Source organism: Ovis canadensis, chromosome 2, assembly GCF_042477335.2.
Source record: "Ovis canadensis isolate MfBH-ARS-UI-01 breed Bighorn chromosome 2, ARS-UI_OviCan_v2, whole genome shotgun sequence".
Classification (NCBI taxonomy): domain Eukaryota; kingdom Metazoa; phylum Chordata; class Mammalia; order Artiodactyla; family Bovidae; genus Ovis; species Ovis canadensis.
In genome coordinates, this window is record NC_091246.1 from 239,984,743 (window position 1) to 240,005,071 (window position 20,329).

The 20,329-nt window shown below is 42.3% G+C and overlaps 1 non-coding gene across 1 annotated transcript; it reads right to left on the bottom strand.

Moving 5' to 3' along the window:
* Positions 1–14,433: 14,433 nt before the first annotated feature.
* LOC138434959 (U6 spliceosomal RNA) lies at positions 14,434–14,540 on the bottom strand. Its single transcript, XR_011255005.1, has one exon. It is a non-coding gene; the product is annotated as a U6 spliceosomal RNA (small nuclear RNA).
* Between the last annotated feature and the right edge of the window lie 5,789 nt (positions 14,541–20,329).

Below are 20,329 nucleotides of genomic sequence, written 5' to 3' on the forward strand. Positions count from 1 at the left end.
GAACTGAACTGAAGGACCCTGAAGAACCAGGCGGTCTGAGGTTCAGTTCAGTTCAGTCGCTCAGTTGTGTCCGACTCTTTGTGACCCCACGAATCGCAGCACGCCAGGCCTCCCTGTCCATCACCATCTCCCAGAGTTCACTCAGACTCACGTCCATCGAGTCTGTGATGCCATCCAGCCATCTCATCCTTGGTCGTCCCCTTCTCCTCCTGCCCCCAATCTCTCCCAGCATCAGAGTCTTTTCCAATGAGTCAACTCGTCGCATGAGGTGGCCAAAGTACTGGAGTTTCAGCTTTAGCATCATTCCTTCCAAAGGAATCCCAGGGCTGATCTCCTTCAGAACGGACTGGTTGGATCTCCTTGCAGTCCAACGGACTCTCAAGAGTCTTCTCCAACACCACAGTTCAAAAGCATCAATTCTTCGGTGCTCAGCCTTCTTCACAGTCCAACTCTCACATCCATACACGACTACAGGAAAAACCATAGCCTTGACTAGACGGACCTTAGTCAGCAAAGTAATGTCTCTGCTTTTGAATATACTATCTAGGTTGGTCATAACTTTTCTTCCAAGGAGTAAGCATCTTTTCATTTCATGGCTGCAATCACCATCTGCAGTGATTTTGGAGCCCAAAAAAATAAAGTCTGACACTGTTTCCACTGTTTCCCCATCTATTTCCCATGAAGTGATGGGACCTGATGCCATGATCTTCGTTTTATGAATGTTGAGCTTTAAGCCAACGTTTTAACTCTTCTCTTTCACTTTCATCAAGAGGCTTTTTCGTTCCTCTTCACTTTCTGCCATAAGGGTGGTGTCATCTGCATATCTGAGGTGATTGATATTTCTCCCTGCAATCTTGATTCCAGCTTGTGTTTCTTCCAGTCCAGCGTTTCTCATGATGTACTCTGCATATAAGTTAAATAAGCAGGGTGACAATATACAGCCTTGACACACTCCTTTTCCTATTTTGAACCAGTCTGTTGTTCCATGTCCACTTCTAACTATTGCTTCCTGAGCTGCATACAGATTTCTCAAGAGGCAGGTTAGGTGGTCTGGTATTCCCATCTTTTTCAGAATTTTCCACAGTTTATTGTGATCCACACAGTCAAAGGCTTTGGCATAGTCAATAAAGCAGAAATAGATGTTTTTCTGGAACTCTCTTGCTTTTTTGATGATCCAGCGGATGTTGGCAATTTGATCTCTGGTTCCTCTGCCTTTCCTAAAACCAGCTTGAACATCAGGGAGTTCACGGTTCAAGTATTGCTGAAGCCTGGCTTGGAGAATGTTGAGCATTACTTTACTAGCATGTGAGATGAGTGCAATTGTGCGGTAGTTTGAGCATTCTTTGGCATTGCCTTTCTTTGGGATTGGAATGAAAACTGACCTTTTCCAGTCCTGTGGCCACTGCTGAGTTTTCCAAATGTGCTGGCATATTGAGTACAGCACTTTCACAGCATCATCTTTCAGGATTTGAAATAGCTCAACTGGAATTTCATCACCTCCACTAGCTTTGTTCATAGTGATGCTTTCTAAGGCCCACTTGACTTCACTTTCCAAGATGTCTCGCTCTAGATTAGTGATCACACCTTCGTGATTATCTGGGTCGTGAAGATCTTTTTTGTACAGTTCTTCCGTGTATTCTTGCCATCTCTTCTTAACATCTTCTGCTTCTCTTAGGTCCAGACCATTTCTGTCCTTTATAGAGCCCATCTTTGCATGAAATGTTCCCTTGGTATCTCTAATTTTCTTGAAGAGATCTCTTGTCTTTCCCATTCTGTTCTTTTCCTCTATTGCTTTGCATTGATCACTGAAGAAGGCTTTCTCATCTCTTCTTGCTATTCTTTGGAACTCTGCATTCAGATGCTTATATCTTTCCTTTTCTCCTTCTCTAATATATAAAGATCTCTTAGAAACAATAAGAAACAAACATACCCAACAGAAAAATGAATAAAGGACATAAACAGACCATTTCACAAAAGAAAATATCCAAATAGCTCCAAATAGCAGATGATCCACGTCACTAATAAACCAAAGAAATGAAAATAAAAACAATGAAGTTACACGTTCACCTATTAGCTTAGAAATGCTTAATGCCTCCTGTTTAGAAAAAAAAGGTGTTGACAAAGGCAATCCTTATATGTAAGTTTCATTGCTTACAAAAACTGCTACCCACCAAAAAGAGGGGTGGTGGTATTGAGAAGTGGACACTCATATTGTTGGCAAAAGTGAGAACTGGTACTAACTTTGGGGAGGATAGTTGAGCAATATACATAAAAATTTTAATATTCACATCTTGAACCCAATAATTCCACATCTGAATATTTCTTCAAAAAATGCAAAAGGATGTATGTTTAAAGATGTTCGTTGTAATAGTGTTCATAGTCCATTCTTTGATAGAGGAAAATAGGAAGCCACAAAAAATAAAGAAGTGACTAGTGTTTGCCCATGTTCACGCTGATCACATTTATGCATTGCATAAATGTCATGGTATATTTTCATGTGAGTATATAATCAAGATTTAAAAAATTAAATAACAGAATATCTTTCCATAGATTCCATGACAATTTTTTCCATTGAGTGGAAAAAAATAGATTCGTTAGATTAGATTATAACATAATTGAAAGCTAGTGAAAGTTAAGTCGCTCAGTCATGTCCAACTCTTTGCGACCCCAAGGACTGTAGCCCACCAGGCTCCTCCATCCATGGGACTCTCCAGGCCAGAATACTGGAGTGGGTTACCATTTCCTTCTCCAGGGGATCTTCCCAACCCACGGATCAAACGCAGGTCTCCCACACTGCAGGCAGACGCTTTAACCTCTGAGGCACCAGGGAAGCCCGTACAACATAGTTAAAATACTATGATTTTATCACATCAAGCTGTGTATGTGAATGTTTGAAGTATATGTGTGCACGTGTACATATGAGTGTGTGTGTGTGTGAACAGAGTGAATATTCTGGAAGACTGTGGTCAAAATCTTAATAGTGACTACCTTTGCATTTTAAGATTGCACTTGAATTTTATGTTCTCCCTTATACTTCTCTTATGGCTTAAACTTTTAACAATTAACTCATGAAAACAGTAATGGTATTTTCATTCTAGGGAAGGAAGAAATCAGAGAGTCTTGCTTCTCCAAGAGATGAAGACCAGTGGTGGGGTTGGGACATGCTAATCCCCATGGATTGGGGCATGCTTTGGTTGCCCCCAACGCGACATGGTTGGGGCATGCTCACCCAGTGGGTTGGGATGTTAAGGAGAGTCAGAACTGGAGCCAGATCTGCAGGCTGATTGTGAAGGTCAAAGATAGGAAGGCCTGCTTGTCCAACATCCTCACTTTCAGGCGGGAGTTGATTGATCAGGTAGTGCTCAGAGAGGGCAAGGGACTTGGTGGAGTTCACACAGTGAGCCAGTGCTGACTCAGACACCAGAACCCAGACCTTCAGACCCAAGGCCAGGGCTCCTTGCTGGCTGCTCTCATGTCGCAAGGCAGATCTGGAGGTCAGAAGTTAGGTCACTTTTAAATAGCATATTTCCACAGTTATGGTGCTGCCAGCGATTTGCTGGGGAAACAGTTCTTTCCAACTTAGTCTCATAAGATGCCTGGGGACATCTTCGTACCAAAAGGCCTGTCATTGATGGTGACCAGGAAACTGAGTTGTAAGAGAATGAGAGATGGTTTCTTCCCTCTGCTTCCACGACCTCCCCTCAACCCTCTTACCACCTGCCTCCAGTACTGCCGCAATAATTCATTTTCTATACCACCCTCCAGTGGAGTGAAAGTCGCTCAGTTGTGTCCGACTCTTTGTGACCCCATGGACTGTAGTCTGCCAGACTCCTCTGTCGTTGGAACTCTCCAAGCCAGAATACTGGAGTGGGTAGCCATTCCCTTCTGCAGATCACCTCCAGGGATGTGTCAAAAACACCCCTCCAACCACAACGCCTCTGATTGGAAAATCTTTCTGTGGTTTCCCCTCTGTCATCTCCTAGGGCCTTTAGTGAGTGGTCCCTCAGTTTGCAGCCTCCGGCCTCTCCCCAGGGGTCACACCCTGTGTGCTGACTCTAGCATGTCTTTTTTTTTTTTTTTTGGCTACACTGTGTGGCATGATGGATCTTAGTTCTCTGACCAGGGATCAAACTGTGCCCCCTGCACCACAAGTGTGGTCTTAACCGCTGGACTGACAGAGAAGTCCCTCTAGCTTGCCTCTTTATCCTCCTGTGCATTTGCTAATGCAACCCCCAGTATGTATTATATTCTGCTCATCCTTTAAAATCATCTTAAATAAATGTCCCCTTTTCCAGGAAGCCTTCCTAGACCCCCCACAAAAATTTTTAAGGCGGTGCATTAAGCTATTCCTACCTCCTTTCCTGTGACTTGAGCTACTTCCTGCTTTTTCTTTACTTCCTGTTTCTTGTTTCACATTTTCTTAATTGATTTTTTTAAAATCCCCTTTCTTTGTTCTCTTAGCTACCACAGAAGTGAAGCGTGCATAATGCACAGATAAAATAGAGAGTTGAATAAAAATCCCTTGCCTGATTTCTACCACCCAATACAAAATCAGATGTTTTCAATCCATTTTATAATTCTTATCATTATGGCTTATTTAGATTCACCAACACATTAGCCAGGTTCTTTGTTCATCATTACCTCTCGCTTCCCACGCTTTTCTTCTGGGATTGTTTTTTTAAAGGTTTTATTGAAGTCTAATTGGCATATGATAAATGGCACAGAAAAATTGCACGTATTTAAAGTGAGCAATTTTGATAAGTTTTGACATATATACCACCTGTGAAATCATCACCACTGTCAAGATAATGAATATCACCCCAAAAGTTTCCTGGTACTTCTTTGTAATTTCTCCCTCCTTCCGGAGTGGAGCTCCCTGCCCCACCCCATCCTCGGGCACCCACTGATCTGCTTTCTGTCACTATAGATTAGCTTCATTTTCTAGAATTTTGTTTGAATGGAGTCGTATAGGAAGCGGGCTTCCCTGATAGCTCAGTGGTAAAGAATCTGCCAGTGCAGGAGATGCGAGTTCAGTCGTTGGGTCGGGAAGATCCCCTGGAGAAGGAAATGGCAACCCACTCCAGCATTCTTGCTTGGGAAATCCCATGGACAGAGGAGCCTGGCAGGCTACAGCCTGTGGAGTCGTAAAAGAGCTGCACACGACTTAGTGACTACACAACAACAACAACTCTTTTCTATCTTCTTTCACTCAGCACAATTATTTTGAGATTCAGCTGTGTTGCTACATATATAAATAATGTGTTCTTTGTATTGCTGAGTAGCATTCCATTTTATAGGTATACCACATTTTGCGTATCCATTTACTTGTTGATTTGAGACCTTTATTTCCAATTTGTTGTTGTTGTTTAGTTGCTAAGTCACATCTGACTCTTTTGCTACTCCAAGGACTGTAGCCCCCTAGGCTCCTCTGTCCATGGGATTTCCCAGGCAAGAATATTGGGTTGCTATTTCTTTCTCCAGGGGATGCTCCCAAACCAAGGGTTGAACCCACATCTCCTGCGTTGGCAGGCGGCTTCTTTACCATTTGAGCCACCAAGGAAGCCCCATTTCCAATTTGAGCTATTATAAATAAAGCAGCAATGAACATTTGTGTATAAGTCATCATGCAACAATGGTTTTATTTCTCTTAAACACCTTGGAGTAGAATGGCTGAGTTATGTGGTTGGTGTATTTTTAACTTTTTAAGAAACTGCTAGACTGTTTTCCAAATTAGTTGTACATTGAACAGTTTCTCCAGCAATTTAAGAAAGATTTTGTTACTCCACATCCTCACCAGCACTTTGTATGGCCTTAGGTGTTACAGTAAGTGCATTGTAGTATCTCATTGTGGTTTTAATTTGCATTTGAATGATGACTAATGATGTCAAACATCTTTTTATATGCTTGTTGGCCATCCACAAATATTCTTTGGTGAAGCGTTTGTGCAAATCTTTTACCCATTTTGGGGGAAGCTGTGTGTTTTCTTTTTATTGAGTTTTTATAGTTCTTTATATTCTGCATAAAAGTCCTTGATTAGATAAGTGATTTGCAGTTATTTTCTCCCAGTCTGTGGCTTGTCTTCTTGTTATTGTAACAGCGTCTTTCAAAGAATAGATTTTTCTTAATTTTGATGAAGTCCAGTTTATCAATTTTTCCTTGCATGCTGTAATCAATGTTTTAAAATTTCAGTACTATATACAGGAAATCTTTGCCTAACTCAAGACAAACAAAGAATTTCTTCTGTTTTCTTCCAGAAGTTTTATAGTTTTATGGCATACATTGAAGTCCATGATTCAGGTCTTATTTTTGTTTTCATTTTTTGCCTATGGATGTTTAGTGGTTCCAATACTATTTTTTGAAAAGATTATCGTTTCTCAATTGAATTGCCTTCCCATATTTTCAAAAATCAATTGACTAAGTGTGGCTCTCTTTCTGGAATCTCTATCTTGTCCTATAGATCTAAGTGTCTATCTTGAAGCCAATCCCACACTGTCTTGCTTACTATAGCTTTATAAGTCCTTCAACATTCACATTCTTTTTCAAAACTGTTTTTGCTATTTTACATCCTCTGTATTTTTATATAAATTTTGGAGTTAGCTTGTCAGTTTGTACACACACACACACACACACACAAAGTCTACTAGGGTTTTCATTAAGATTGAGTTGAATCTATAGACAAATTTTGGGAGAATTGATTTAATATTGAGTCCACTAATCTAAGACCGAGGTATAGCATCCCATTTGTTTAGGTCTTCTTTAATTTTTCTTAGCAAAGCATTGTTATTGTGGATAGGTCTTATACATTTTTGTCAGAGTCATCCCCAAGTATTTAATATATTTTACTATAAATAATGTTTAAAATTTTATTTTCTGATTATTTGTTTCTAAGAAATAAAATGGATTTTTTCATATTAATCTTGTGTCAAACCTAACTAACTCACTTATTTGTTCCAGTAGCACTGGCAAGAATCTTTAGTATAATATGCAATAAAAGTGATGAGTGCTGACATCTTTACTCTGATTCTGATCCCCAGGGAAAGCATTTAATCTTTCTACCATGAAATATGGTAGAAATTGTACGTTTTTCATAAATGCCCTTTATCAAGTTGAGGAACTTCCCTATTATTTCTACAGCATTGAGAGTTTTGATCAAGAATGGATTTGACTTTTGTGAAACGTTTTTTCTGCTTATTAAGATGATCACATGGCTTTTCTTTCTCAGTCTGTTAATATGATGGATTATATTGACTATATTCCTGGGGCATGTATCCTTTTGACCATGATGTATTGATAGTATCCTGTTTATATATTGTTGAAGTCAATTTGCTGGCCTTGTAAAATAAATCAGGTAGTATTCCCTCCTCTTCGATTTTATGGAAGATTTGTGTAAAATTAGTATTATTTCTTCCTTATACATTTGGAAGAATTCCTCAGTGAAGCCATCTGGAGTTGGAGTTTTCTTTGTGGAAAGATTTTAACTATAAATTCAATTTATTTGTGTGTGTATATGTGCTCAGTTGGAGAGTCGTGTCCAGCTGTTTGCGAACCCATGGACTATAGCCCACCAGGCTCCCCTGTCCAAGCGGGAATACTGGAGTGGGTTGCCATTTCCTTCTCCAGGGGATCTTCCCAACCCAAAGAATCAAGGAACCCGCATCTCCTGCACTGGCGGGCAGACTCTTTACCACTGAGCCCCCTGAGAAGCCCCAATTTATTTAATACTTATAAAATTATTCAGGTTATCTCTTTCTTCTTGAGTGAGCTTTGGTCATTTGTATCTTTCAAGGAATTTATCATTTTTATCTAAATTATGAAACCTAGGTTGGCAGAGTACCTTCAGTATCTTTGAAGATCTGCTATCTTCTAGCTTGCATTGTTTCCAAATACAAAATCTGCTGTTATCATTCTGTTTTTCTGCATGTAGTGCGTCTTTTAAAAAAAAATTATTTTATTTATTTATTATTTTTTGTGTGCTAGGTCTTCGTCGCTGCACATAGGCTTTCTCTAGTCAGAGCGAGTGGGGCTCATCTCTAGATGTCGTTCAGGGGCCTCTCACTGCAGGGGGGCTTCTTTTGTTGCTGGAGCACAGGCTCTTGGCAATCTTCCCAGGTAACACTAGTGATAAAGAACCTGCCTGCCAAGGCAGGAGATGCAGCTCCGATCCCTGGGTCAGGAAGATCCCCTGGAGGAGGGCATGGCAACCCACTCCAGTACTCTTAGCTGGAGAATTCCATGGACAGAGGAGCCTGGCGGGCTACTTACAGTTCAGGTCCATCTGTCGTGAAGAGTCGACCACCACTGAAGCGACTTAGCACGCACACCTGTGCAGGCTCTAGGCGCTCTGGCTTCAGTGGTTGCGGCTGGCAGGGTTTGTTGCCCCAAAGCCCTTCCGGAGCAAGGATCAAACCCGTGTCCCCTGCACTGGCAGGTGGACTCCCAACCATCAGACCACCAGGGAAGTCCCAGCAGTGTGTCTTCTTACTCTGACTGCCATGAAGATTTTCACTTTATCGCTTGTCTTATGCAATTTGATATGCTGTGTCTGTAATTTTCTTTATGTTTTTGTGTTTGTGGTTTATTGAATTTCTTGGATCTGTGAATTTATAGTTTTCATCAGATTTGAAAATTTTCAGACATTTCTTCAAACTGCTTTTGGTCCCTCCACTTCTCTCCCTCCAAATACACATATGTTAGGCTGCTTTAAAGTTATCCCGCGGCTTGTTTATGCTTATTTCATTTGTTAACATCTTTTTGTTTTCTTTGTATGTTTTATTTTGGATAGTTTCTATAGCTATGTCTTTAGATTCATAAATCTTTGCTGCAGTATCAAAACTGTCATTAATTCCATTCATCTTAAACATTGTAATTTTCATCTCTAGAAATTTGATTTGGGTCTTTTTTATATCTTCCATGACTCTACTTAACATACTTAATCTTTCTTCTAGCTTTTTGAACTTATGGAACTCAGTTATAATATGTGTTTTAATGTCTTGTCTCCTAATTCTATCATGTGTCACTTCTGGGTAGTTCTGATTGATTTTTCTCTTCCTGATAAGTTGTATTTTCCTCCTTTACATGCCTGGTACTTTCTTTTTGGATGCCAGACATTGTGAGTTTTACCTTGTGGGTGCTGGATCATTTTTGTATTCTTATAAATATTCTTTAGCTTTGTTCTGGATATGGCTAGGCTCAGCTCAGCTCAGTTCAGTTCAGTCGCTCAGTCGTGTCTGACTCTTTGCGACCCCATGCACTGCAGCATGCCAGGCCTCCCTGTCCATCACCAACTCCCGGAGTTTACTCAGACTTATTTCCATTGAGTTGGTGATGCCATCCAACCATCTCATCCTCTGTTTTCCCCTTCTCCTCCTGCCTTCAATCTCTTCCCTGATCAGGGTCTTTTCCAATGAGTCAGTTCTTCACATCAGGTGGCCAAAGTATTGGAGTTTCAGCTCCAGCATCAGTCCTTCCAATGAACACCCAGGACTGATCTCCTTTAGGATGGACTGGTTGGATCTCCTTGCAGTCCAAGGGACTCTCAAGAGTCTTCTCCAACTCTGCAGTTCAAAAGCATCAATTCTTTGGTGCTCAGCTTTCTTTATAGTCCAACTCTCACATCCATACATGACTACTGGAAAAACCATAGCCTTGACTAGACGGACCTTTGTTGGCAAAGTAATGTCTCTGCTTTTTAATATGATGTCTATGTTGGTCATAACTTTTCTTCCAAGGAGCAAGCATCTTTTAATCTCATGGCTGCGGTCACCATCTGCAGTGATTTTGGAGCCCAAGAAAATAAAGTCTGTCACAGTTTCCACTGTTTCCCCATCTATTTGCCATGAAGTAATGGGACCAGATGCCATGATCTTAGTTTTCTGAATGTTGAGTTTTAAGCCAACTTTTTCACTCTCCTCTTTTACTTTCATCAAGAGGCTCTTCAGTTCTTCTTTGCTTTCTGCCATAAGTGTGGTGTCATCTGCATATCGAGGTTATTGATATCTCTCCTGGCAACTTGATTCCAGCTTGTGCTTCCTCCAGCCCAACATTTCTCATGATGTCCTCTGCATATAAGTTAAATAAGCAGGGTAACAATATACAGCCTTAACATACTCCTTTCCCAATTTGGAACCAGTCTGTTCTATGTCCAGTTCTAACTGTTGCTTCTTGACCTGAATACAGATTTCTCAGGAGGCAGGTCAGGTGGTCTGGTGTTCCCATCTCTTGAAGAATTTTCCAGTTTGTTTCTCTATGATCCACACAGTCAAAGGCTTTGGTGTAGTCAATAAAGCAGAAGTAGATGTTTTTATGGAACTGTCTTGCTTTTTTGATGATCTAGCGGATGTTAGCAATTTGATCTCTGATTCCTCTGCCTTTTCTAAATCCAGCTTGAACATCTGGTTAGGCTACTTGGAAATAATTTGACCCTTTCAAAAGTCTTGCTTCTAAACTTTTTGGACAGGATCAGAGTAGTATTTAGCCGAGAGATAATTCTCCCCATTGCTGAGGTAAAATTCTTTTGATTTCTCTACTCAGATTCCCAAGAATTATGATATTTTCCTCTCTAGTTGGTGGAAATGGCCTTTTTATTAGCTGTATGTGAACTCTGAGAATTTTTTCCTCGAATCCTTCTGGGAGGTCCTTTCCCTTGCCTTGGATCCTGTCCTCATATGCATACATTGATCAATACTCAGTACTGGGCTAGTACACTAGCTGGTACTTTGTCCTGTAAATTCTAGCTTCTCTGGCCTCCCTGGACTCCCTGATCTCAGGGATCTGTCTCCTAATTTCAGGAATACCTCTGGAGTCTGTCTGAGGTCCCTCTCCCTGCACTGTGGCCTGGAAACTTTCTCTAGGCAGTAAGCTGGGGCAACTACAGGGCTGTTGTTAGTTTCCCATCTCTCAGAGATCACTGCCCCTTATAGCCTCACGTCTGATGCCTTGGGAACCACCACTTCATACATCTTGTCTAGCTTTTCTTAGTTGTCTCAAGCAGGAAGGTACGTCTAGTTCTTGTTATTCTGTCTTGACTGGAAGAGAAGTCTTTTCCACTGTGTTTAATTTTCTTCTTTCTGACGTTCATCCTTCATAAATTCTTGGAGCAACGTCTAAGATAAGATTCCCTTATCTCTCAGTCTGTAAATCTCTGAAAATTTCTTTATTTTACACTCACATTTCAATGCTAGTTGGCAGAATGTAGGATCCTAATTGTTTTTCTGTTCACTCTGAAGTTTTATTCCACTGGCATCTATTGTTGCTGATGAGAAAATGGCTTCAGGCAGAAATCATTCATTTATAGATAACCTCCTTCCTCTCTAGCAGTTTTTCAGATTTCTTTCTTTATCTTTATTATTTTCCAATTTCTTTACAACATCTCTGGGAATGACATTTTAAAAACTACTCAGAACTCAGTGATTTCATTTTAGGGGCTCATTTTTCTTCATATATAGAAAATTCTCATCATCATTTCTTGAAATGTTGCTTCTTCCCTATTGTCTCCATCTGGGACTGATTAGATAAGTGTTGGAACTTCTTGCTTTCTCCACCATGACTTTTAATTTATCTTTCATATTTTCCTTTTCTCTGTAATGTTAGATAATGTTTACTGAATACTTACTATGTGCTATAAGAACTATAACTCAGTGACAAGAAACATAAACTCATATAATCCTAATGGTAATACCATGAGGTCTTCCCTGGTGGCTCAGCAGCAAAGAATCTGCCTGCAGTGCAGGAGACCTGGGTTCAATGCCTGGGTCGGGAAGATCCCCTGGAGGAGGAAATGGCAACCCCCTCCAGTATTCTTGCGTGGAGAACCCTATGGACAGAGGAACCTGCTGGGCTACAGTCCACGGGGTCACAGAGGGACACGACTGAGCGCACACACAACAAGCAGGTAAACTTTACCTTCATTTTGCCTTTGAGAAAACTGAGACACAAGGAGATTTAAAAATACGCCTAAGCCCTTATAACTGGGCTTCCCAGGTGGCTCCAGTGGTAAAGAACCCACCTGCAAATGCAGGGGACATAAGAGACACAGGTTCGGCCCCTGGGTTGGAGGAGGGCATGGCAACCCACTCCAGTCTTCTTGCCTGGAGAATCCCTTGGACAGAGGAGCCTGGCTGATTATAGTCCCCAGGGTCACAAAGAGTTGGATACGAGTGAAATGACTTAGCACACAAGGCTAACTAGTAACAGAGTTGAAATTTAATCCCAGGCGTGTGGCTTCAGAGCCCCTGCATTCGGCTGATATTCTTTGCTAGCTGTCATAATTTCATTTCTTTGTGCTGCTTTGTGCTACAGCCTGGGTGATGTCTTCAGGCCAATCAAGTTTACCAATTCTCTCTCCAGCCTAATGTCTAGTCTACTTCTCAAAACACGAATGAGTTTTCAATAGTTTATTTCTATTATCTCTATTTGGTTCTTTTTTAATTTAAAAAAAGCTGTATACATTCTATTCCTAATTTTATCTCTTTAAACATACTTCTATTCTCATCTTTCAGACTTTTCTGTTTTGGCCATGTGCACCATTCAGATCGCCCGTCATTAAAAAGAAAAAGTCACCCCATTCAACCAGAAGGGGTGCAGTTAGCTGACAACCTGGGATTATTAGTACCTTTATGACCTGCCTGGGCTTTTGAATTGAGACCATGCTCTTCCTTGACAGTCTCCAAGCAATGACTGATTAGAAATAGGGAACTAGTCTCACCGTTTTTGTTCAACACAGGACTCCTCCAAAGTGCAATATCTGCTCTGTAATTCCCCTTTGGGTTAGCAGCAAAGGCTTTGTCAAGTCTGCATCATGTCCAAGGCTCTCACCGCCCAGTCTTGCTTCCTCCCCTCTTATCCTTCATAGGCAACACCCCAACTCCTAACTCCACCCCCTGCCTTTATTTTCTGGAGGACACAACACAGCGTGTGAATTATCCAAGTTGTTTCATCTTCTAACTTCCATCTCCTAGAAGTCTTTCTCTTCTTGTACTTTGTACTGTTTTTCTAGTGGGAGTTGATTCTAAAGAAATCCTATGTGCCCTACATTGCAGAGGAGTACTTTGGGTAGTTTCACAAGAAACTTCATTCGCTTAACCTGCCCCATGACAAATTTTCTTTCAGTTTCTTGGTTTTCCCCTACCACTGACACCACCACCATTGTATTGTTAATACAAACTTAACCCTCACACCCACACTATAGCAAGCTGTGATTACAATTATTCCCAGGTGACTCTTTTTTTTTTTTTTTGAAAAAATTTTATTTTATTTATTTTTTTTTGTTTTTTTTTTTTAGTTTTTTATTTTTTAAATTTTAAAATCTTTTATTCTTACATGCATTCCCAAACATGAACCCCCCTCCCACCTCCCTCCCCATAACATCTTTCTGGGTCATCCCCATGCACCAGCCCCAAGCATGCTGCATCCTGCGTCAGACATAGACTGGCGATTCAATTCACATGATAGTATACATGTTAGAATGTCATTCTCCCAAATCATCCCACCCTCTCCCTCTCCCTCTGAGTCCAAAAGTCCGTTATACACATCTGTGTCTCTTTCCCTGTCTTGCATACAGGGTCGTCATTGCCATCTTCCTAAATTCCATATATATGTGTTAGTATACTGTATTGGTGTTTTTCTTTCTGGCTTACTTCACTCTGTATAATCGGCTCCAGTTTCATCCATCTCATCAGAACTGATTCAAATGAATTCTTTTTAACGGCTGAGTGATACTCCATTGTGTATATGTACCACAGCTTTCTTATCCATTCATCTGCTGATGGACATCTAGGTTGTTTCCATGTCCTGGCTATTATAAACAGTGCTGCGATGAACATTGGGGTACATGTGTCTCTTTCAATTCTGGTTTCCTTGGTGTGTATGCCCAGAAGTGGGATTGCTGGGTCATAAGGTAGTTCTATTTGCAATTTTTTAAGGAATCTCCACACTGTTCTCCATAGTGGCTGTACTAGTTTGCATTCCCACCAACAGTGTAGGAGGGTTCCCTTTTCTCCACACCCTCTCCAGCATTTATTGCTTGCAGATTTTTGGATTGCAGCCATTCTGACTGGTGTGAAGTGGTACCTCATTGTGGTTTTGATTTGCATTTCTCTAATAATGAGTGATGTTGAGCATCTTTTCATGTGTTTGTTAGCCATCCGTATGTCTTCTTTGGAGAAATGTCTATTTAGTTCTTTGGCCCATTTTTTGATTGGGTTGTTTATTTTTCTGGAGTTGAGCTGCAGAAGTTGCTTGTATATTTTTGAGATTAGTTGTTTGTCAGTTGCTTCATTTGCTATTATTTTCTCCCATTCAGAAGGCTGTCTTTTCACCTTGCTTATAGTTTCCTTTGTTGTGCAGAAGCTTTTAATTTTAATTAGATCCCATTTGTTTATTTTTGCTTTTATTTCCAGCATTCTGGGAGGTGGATCATAGAGGATCCTGCTGTGAAAAAATATGGAACGCTTCACGAATTTGCGTGTCATCCTTGCGCAGGGGCCATGCTAATCTTCTCTGTATCGTTCCAATTTTAGTATATGTGCTGCCGAAGCGAGCACCCCAGGTGACTCTTTTCTGCCTACAATTTTTTAATCTCAGCTATGTATTTAAAAACACATGTATTATATTTTATCAATCATTTCTATTTATTTACAGTAGGAGGTGAAAGGGACTTCTTCACTGGAGTACCCATACTTACTGAAATCAAACCCCAAACACACAGTGAGTAGATGTAGTCAGTTAATTGCATGTAACTGGTTTCTCTGGTCATCCTATCTATTTTTTTAACTTTTAATTTTGAAATAATTATAGAGTCTCAGGAGGTTGTAGAGAAGTCTTGCATGCTCTTCAGAGTTTCCCGCAATCAGGAATCTGCATTTTAACCAAATAATCAGATAGATGTAGACGCTGTCAGTTCCACAAGTGTATCCCTTGGACCTTTCCTATCAACTGCTAGCATCTGCCTGTAACCAGTGATGCTCAGAGTTGGTATATAAAACACCTCGTGGAACTTCCCTGGTGGTTCAGTGGCTAAGACTCTGCACTCCGAATGCAGGGGTCCTGGGTTCCATCTCTCATCAGGAAACTAGATCCCACATGCCAACTAAAGATCCCACATGCTGCTACTAAGACCTGGCACAGTCAAACAAATAAACATATTTTTAAAAAACCCAACCGCCTCCCCTCACATGGGTTATTTCTGAAAAACATGTCTTTTACCATTTCCTAGTTTCCCTGCTAGATGAAGCGTTGATTACCAACTGTGGTAACTGGTTGTCTTCCTTTCCTTCACCACCTCCCACTTCTCTCCCAATGCAACCGACACTTCCCAAATAAGTGAACTGAACTCAAATCCTTGTCAAATCTGGACAGTCTGTATCAGAAGTGGTATTAGGAATCAGATCCTTAGGATGAAATTCTAGAGTTGGGTCACCTGCCAGTCAGGGACGACAGGACCCCATTGTTGGAAGTCCTTGACGTGGCTTGAAGTTGGTCACCTTCACTATAACAGGTGACCAACTCCTATTATAAGGACTCTCATCTGTGGTGACTGGGGGGCTTGGACACAAGTGTAAGGGGGTATGATGGTTTCTATAGCCTCTCTAACATTTGAGAGATATGGAGGTAATGGTAATTAAAAGAGCTTGTGGAATTTGTTGGTTGTTGTTAAGTACCATTGATGTGATGAAAGAAGAAAATGATAGGCTGCAACTAACTAGCCAACTAACAATCTAGGCCATAGCACAAGAACCAGAAGACTTCTATGACAGCATTTAATGATCTCCTAATCTCCTTTGCTGGAGGGAAAACCAGAACCAGGACCCAATGATTAGAGTGGCAGAAGTGTCCCACTTCCCTTTGTTGGAGGGTAAGAGGCTCCCCTTCTTGCCTAGAGACCAGGGAGAGGCCTCACCTAAGGCAGGTATGTTGCAAGAAGGATATTTGCCCTCTCGGAGGCCTGCTACTACTTCCTCTTGTCACTCTGGGCTAATCACTAAGCTCAAGTCCTAGCATAGCCCCACTGAGGACGTACTACCTCTGCTTGGAGACTTTTACCAAAAACAAACAAAAAATGCTAATAAGTAATTGGCGTTGTTATCTGACTAATAAGTAGCAACAGCAATCTGGGAATGGATTTTGAGGGTGTTGAGTCAGGAGCAGAATGGAACGTGGAGTTGGATTACAGAAGTTTGCTGAGATGGAAGTACTTTCCTGGGTCTCTGGATCTGTCGTCCTGGCAAAGGCCCCTGGAGCTGGGATGGCTCCTTGAAACCTGAAAAAATTAATGATCTGGGTTCAATCAGGAGACAGAAACCTCAACTCTGTTTTAATAAAATCGAGTATGGACAGAGGAACCTGGCAGGCCACAGCCCATAGGGTCACAAACAGTCAGACACAACTGAAGTGACTTAGCACATTGGATACACATAAAGTATTAAGTAGGTATAATGACATTAACTAGATAACTGGAAAGGTAAAAAGAGCAATTGCCAAGTTATCACAAAGACAGCAATCACAAGAAAAGATGCCATGTCCAAGGCTCATGAAATAAGGTAAAAGGGTGGAATTACAAAAATGGAAAAGCTTGGAGGAGGGATTCCAAGAAACTAAAACTCAGACCTCCAAGGAGAGGAACCAAAGTGTTGGAAACTGTTGCTACAGAGTGCTGGAAAAACTGCAAACTAGATTCAGCGGCCGCAGAGGCACTGCTGTGCTAGAAGGAAGAAGTGAGTCCCTCCTTCATGCTTTAGCCTTGTCAACACCCTGCTGCACTCCTTATTGGCAGGCATAATGGGGAGCAACTGGAGATGCTGACATGATTTTCTGAATCCTGTCTCCAGTACTAAACAACAGGGTATAGCATTGATGGCGTAGTGGTAAAGAATCTGCCTGCTAATTCAGGAGACGCAGGAGATGCAGGTTCAATCCCTGGGTCAGGAAGATCCCCTGGAGGAGGAAATGGCAACCCGCTCCAGTATTCTTGCCTGGAAAACTTCATGGATGGAGAAGCCTGGCGGGTTGCAGTCCATGGCGGGTTGCAGTCCATGGCAGGGTGCAAAGAGTCAGAGATGACTGAGCAATTACGCAAGCAAGCACGTACATGTAGCATTTAGGCACCAGTTTAACAACTGACAGAAAGAATAGCTACAATCAGCGATAAAGCAACACATGAACTGCCAGAACTGGAGGAAGCAGTCAAAAGGGAGAGAGAAGTGGGCTCCCGAGAAGAAAAACATTACCTAAAACAAGAGGACCCTCTAGCTGAGATGTTCTCAGTAAGCTGCTTTCACTGATACTCACTGGAAATGAGCTTATGAAGGGGACACTGGCCCATGGAGCAGCTCAGTGGTGGCTGTCCTTTCTAAGCTGAGGACTGTAGGGGAGGATGCTGTGTGCCCGGACTCTGTAGTGTTTATATTAATGGGGTGACAGTGGGATTCCTGAACAGCAGAGGCCAGGTGGCAGCACTTAAGCATCAGAGGTCAAAGTGGATGGAAGGTCTACCAAGGGGCCCTGACCCACAGGGATCTGAGGGATCGCTGATAGACCTTGAAGTTCTAAACTTGGTTCAAAAGGAGAGGTGGCCTGTGCATAAAGGCCACTCCTGGGCAGTGGTGACGGCTTGGTTGGTTAATCAGGAACCTGCAAAGAGCAAGACTGAAAACTTGGGAGTTACGGAAATCTGGAGAAGAAGCTTGTGGATTAACCTCGGAGAGAAGTTACAGAATGTATGGATCTCAGGCTCCTTTCAGTGTCTACCGGACAGTGCCCATTGTAGAGGAGGCATGGAATAGGCAGGTAGAGAGCACAGCCCACCCCATAGAAATGAGCCATCCTCTAACCTCAGAGCATGCACAATCGGCCAGGGAACCAAGCAGCCATGGCAGCAAGGATGGAAGCCCTGCATGGCCCAACGGCATGCGCTCCCTCTCACCAAAGCCAGTCTAGGTACTACTACGTCTCAGCGCTCAGTCTGTCAGAGCGAAGACTGATTTACTTGATAGGGTACCACCCCTGAAGGAGGGCACAGGGTGACAGGCTGATTACAAAGAACCCAACCATCCCAGAGGGGCCGTGACTCATCCACGGCTTCTTGGGATCGATGCAGGTTTGTCTTCTCAGTTCATAATCTCTTGGTTAGCATTACTATCTGAAGGCTCCCGGAGTGTCTAATTTATCATGATGGGATCCCCAAAAGCATGACCATGGAGGAAGTGGGCATGACCATAGTGACCACTGGTCTTACTCTATACCATATCAACCAGAAGCTGCCATCTTGAGGAAATATTGGGATAATCACTTGAAAGTATAACTAAGGCATCAGCTAGAAGATAGGGTCAAGATGCTGTCCTTAAGATATATACCTTCAGCCAGTAACCATCACATAAACACATGCTATATTCCTGATCAGTAGACTATACAGCTCTGGGAACCATGGATGTGGCCCTTCTCACCTTTATCCCTGGTGTCCCATTTGGTAAATTTATGCTTCTTATCCCCAAACCTTTAGGCTCTGCTAGGGAGAGGGCAATGGCACCCCACTCCAGTACTCTTGCCTGGAAAATCCCATGGACAGAGGAGCCTGGTGGGCTGCAGTCCATGGGGTTGCACAGGGTCGGACACGACTGAGTGACTTCACTTTCACTTTTCACTTTCATGCATTGGAGAAGGAAATGGCAACCCACTCCAGTGTTCTTACTTGGAGAACCCCAGGGACGGGGGAGCCTGGTGGGCTGCCGTCTATGGGGTCGCACAGAGTTGGACACGACTGAAGCGACTTAGCAGCAGCAGCAGCAGCAGCAGAATAGAGATCCTATTTCCTAGAGGGTAAAAGAACACTCCTACCAGAAGCTACCATAATGGTTTTTACTAAATCTAAAATTATGGATGCCTCCTGGCAACTTTGAGCTTCTCATGTAGGAGAAGTGCAGGCAAAGAAGAGTTACTGAAGTGGCAGGAGTAAGGGACCCCAGCTGATTCAGCTGAGAGGCATCTAGAATGGGTGGTGGAGGGACTTCCCTGGAGGTCCAGTGGTTAAGAATCCTTCTTGCAATGCAGGGGATGCAGGTTCAATCCCTGGTGGAGGAACTAAGATCCCACCAGCTATAAGATCCCACATGCCGTGGAGCAACTGAGCCCGGGTGCCACAACGAGAGAGTCTGTATGCCACAGGGAAGGTCCTGTGTACTGTAGCTAAGACCTGACACAGCCAAATACCGTTTTTTTTTTTTTTTAAAGGGTGGTAGAGAAGGAAGCTGACGAGCATCACTGCATCTCAGGACCAACGACAGCAGTGGCGTTTTGTCTTGTTCCACTAATCCTCGTGTTGTCTTCTTTTTTTAAAAAAAAAAAAAAAAGACTGGTTACCACCTTGAAGAAGCAGGGGCAGGACATGAAACTTGAAGTGGGAGGCTAGTTGATCTGAGGGTGTGTAAGGAGGACCATCACAGATACTATTGTTGCCCTGTCCTTATCCTTCAGCCCCCTCAGTGGGCCAGTATATGTACCGTGGCTGAGGGATCTTCTCTTCAGAACTGCAGGAAGCTGACAACATACATCACAGGTCACAAGTACTGGGGAGCAACCTCAACACTCAGAGATGGTGTATAAATGCCCAGCTTCCTCGTCCTTGGGGTGGGATCACTGTGAGGCATGTTTTTTCCCACTTCCTAGAGGCTTCTCTGCAGGAGAAATTGTCACTTGCCCTCTGTGCTAGCTGGCTTAATAGTACAGCCATAGGGGCTGCCTCCTGTTCTTTGTGTCACTTTCCCACTTCTCCGTAGTGTTACTTTAAAACACCTCCCAAATCAACTATTTTCTCAAGGTCATCTCCTGGAAGGCCCTATGTTAAAGATACATGTGGCTCAAAAAGAAATGATTTAGAGAGTGAACTCATTTCTATTTTTTAAAAATCTCTCTCTTAAGAATTAATTAAAAAAAACTCCCTCTCCCCCTCCCTCTTCCCTTCTTCCTTGTGTGTGCATGCATGCGTGTATATGTGTGTGTGTGCACGTGTGATAAACGCCTATGAGGATATAAGCCAAGTATTAACAATAGGTCTTTCTGGGTGGTGTAATCATGAATATTTCAAAGTTTCTCTTAATTTGTCTCTGTGTTTTGTTTCTCTGCAGCAGCAGCTATGTATTAGCAGCTATCTTTAATTGGCAATTAGGAGGTTATTAGTGAGTTTGGTGAAATGGTGGGGAGCAGGGCCAGGCTGCCGTGGCTGATGAATGGCAGGAGAGGGTGGGCAGACAATTCTTCCAAGAGGCTGGGCTAGAGAAAGGCAAGAAGAAATGAGGTGGTGGTTCAAGACGGGGGAAGTGGAGAGAGGGCTGTTTTAAGA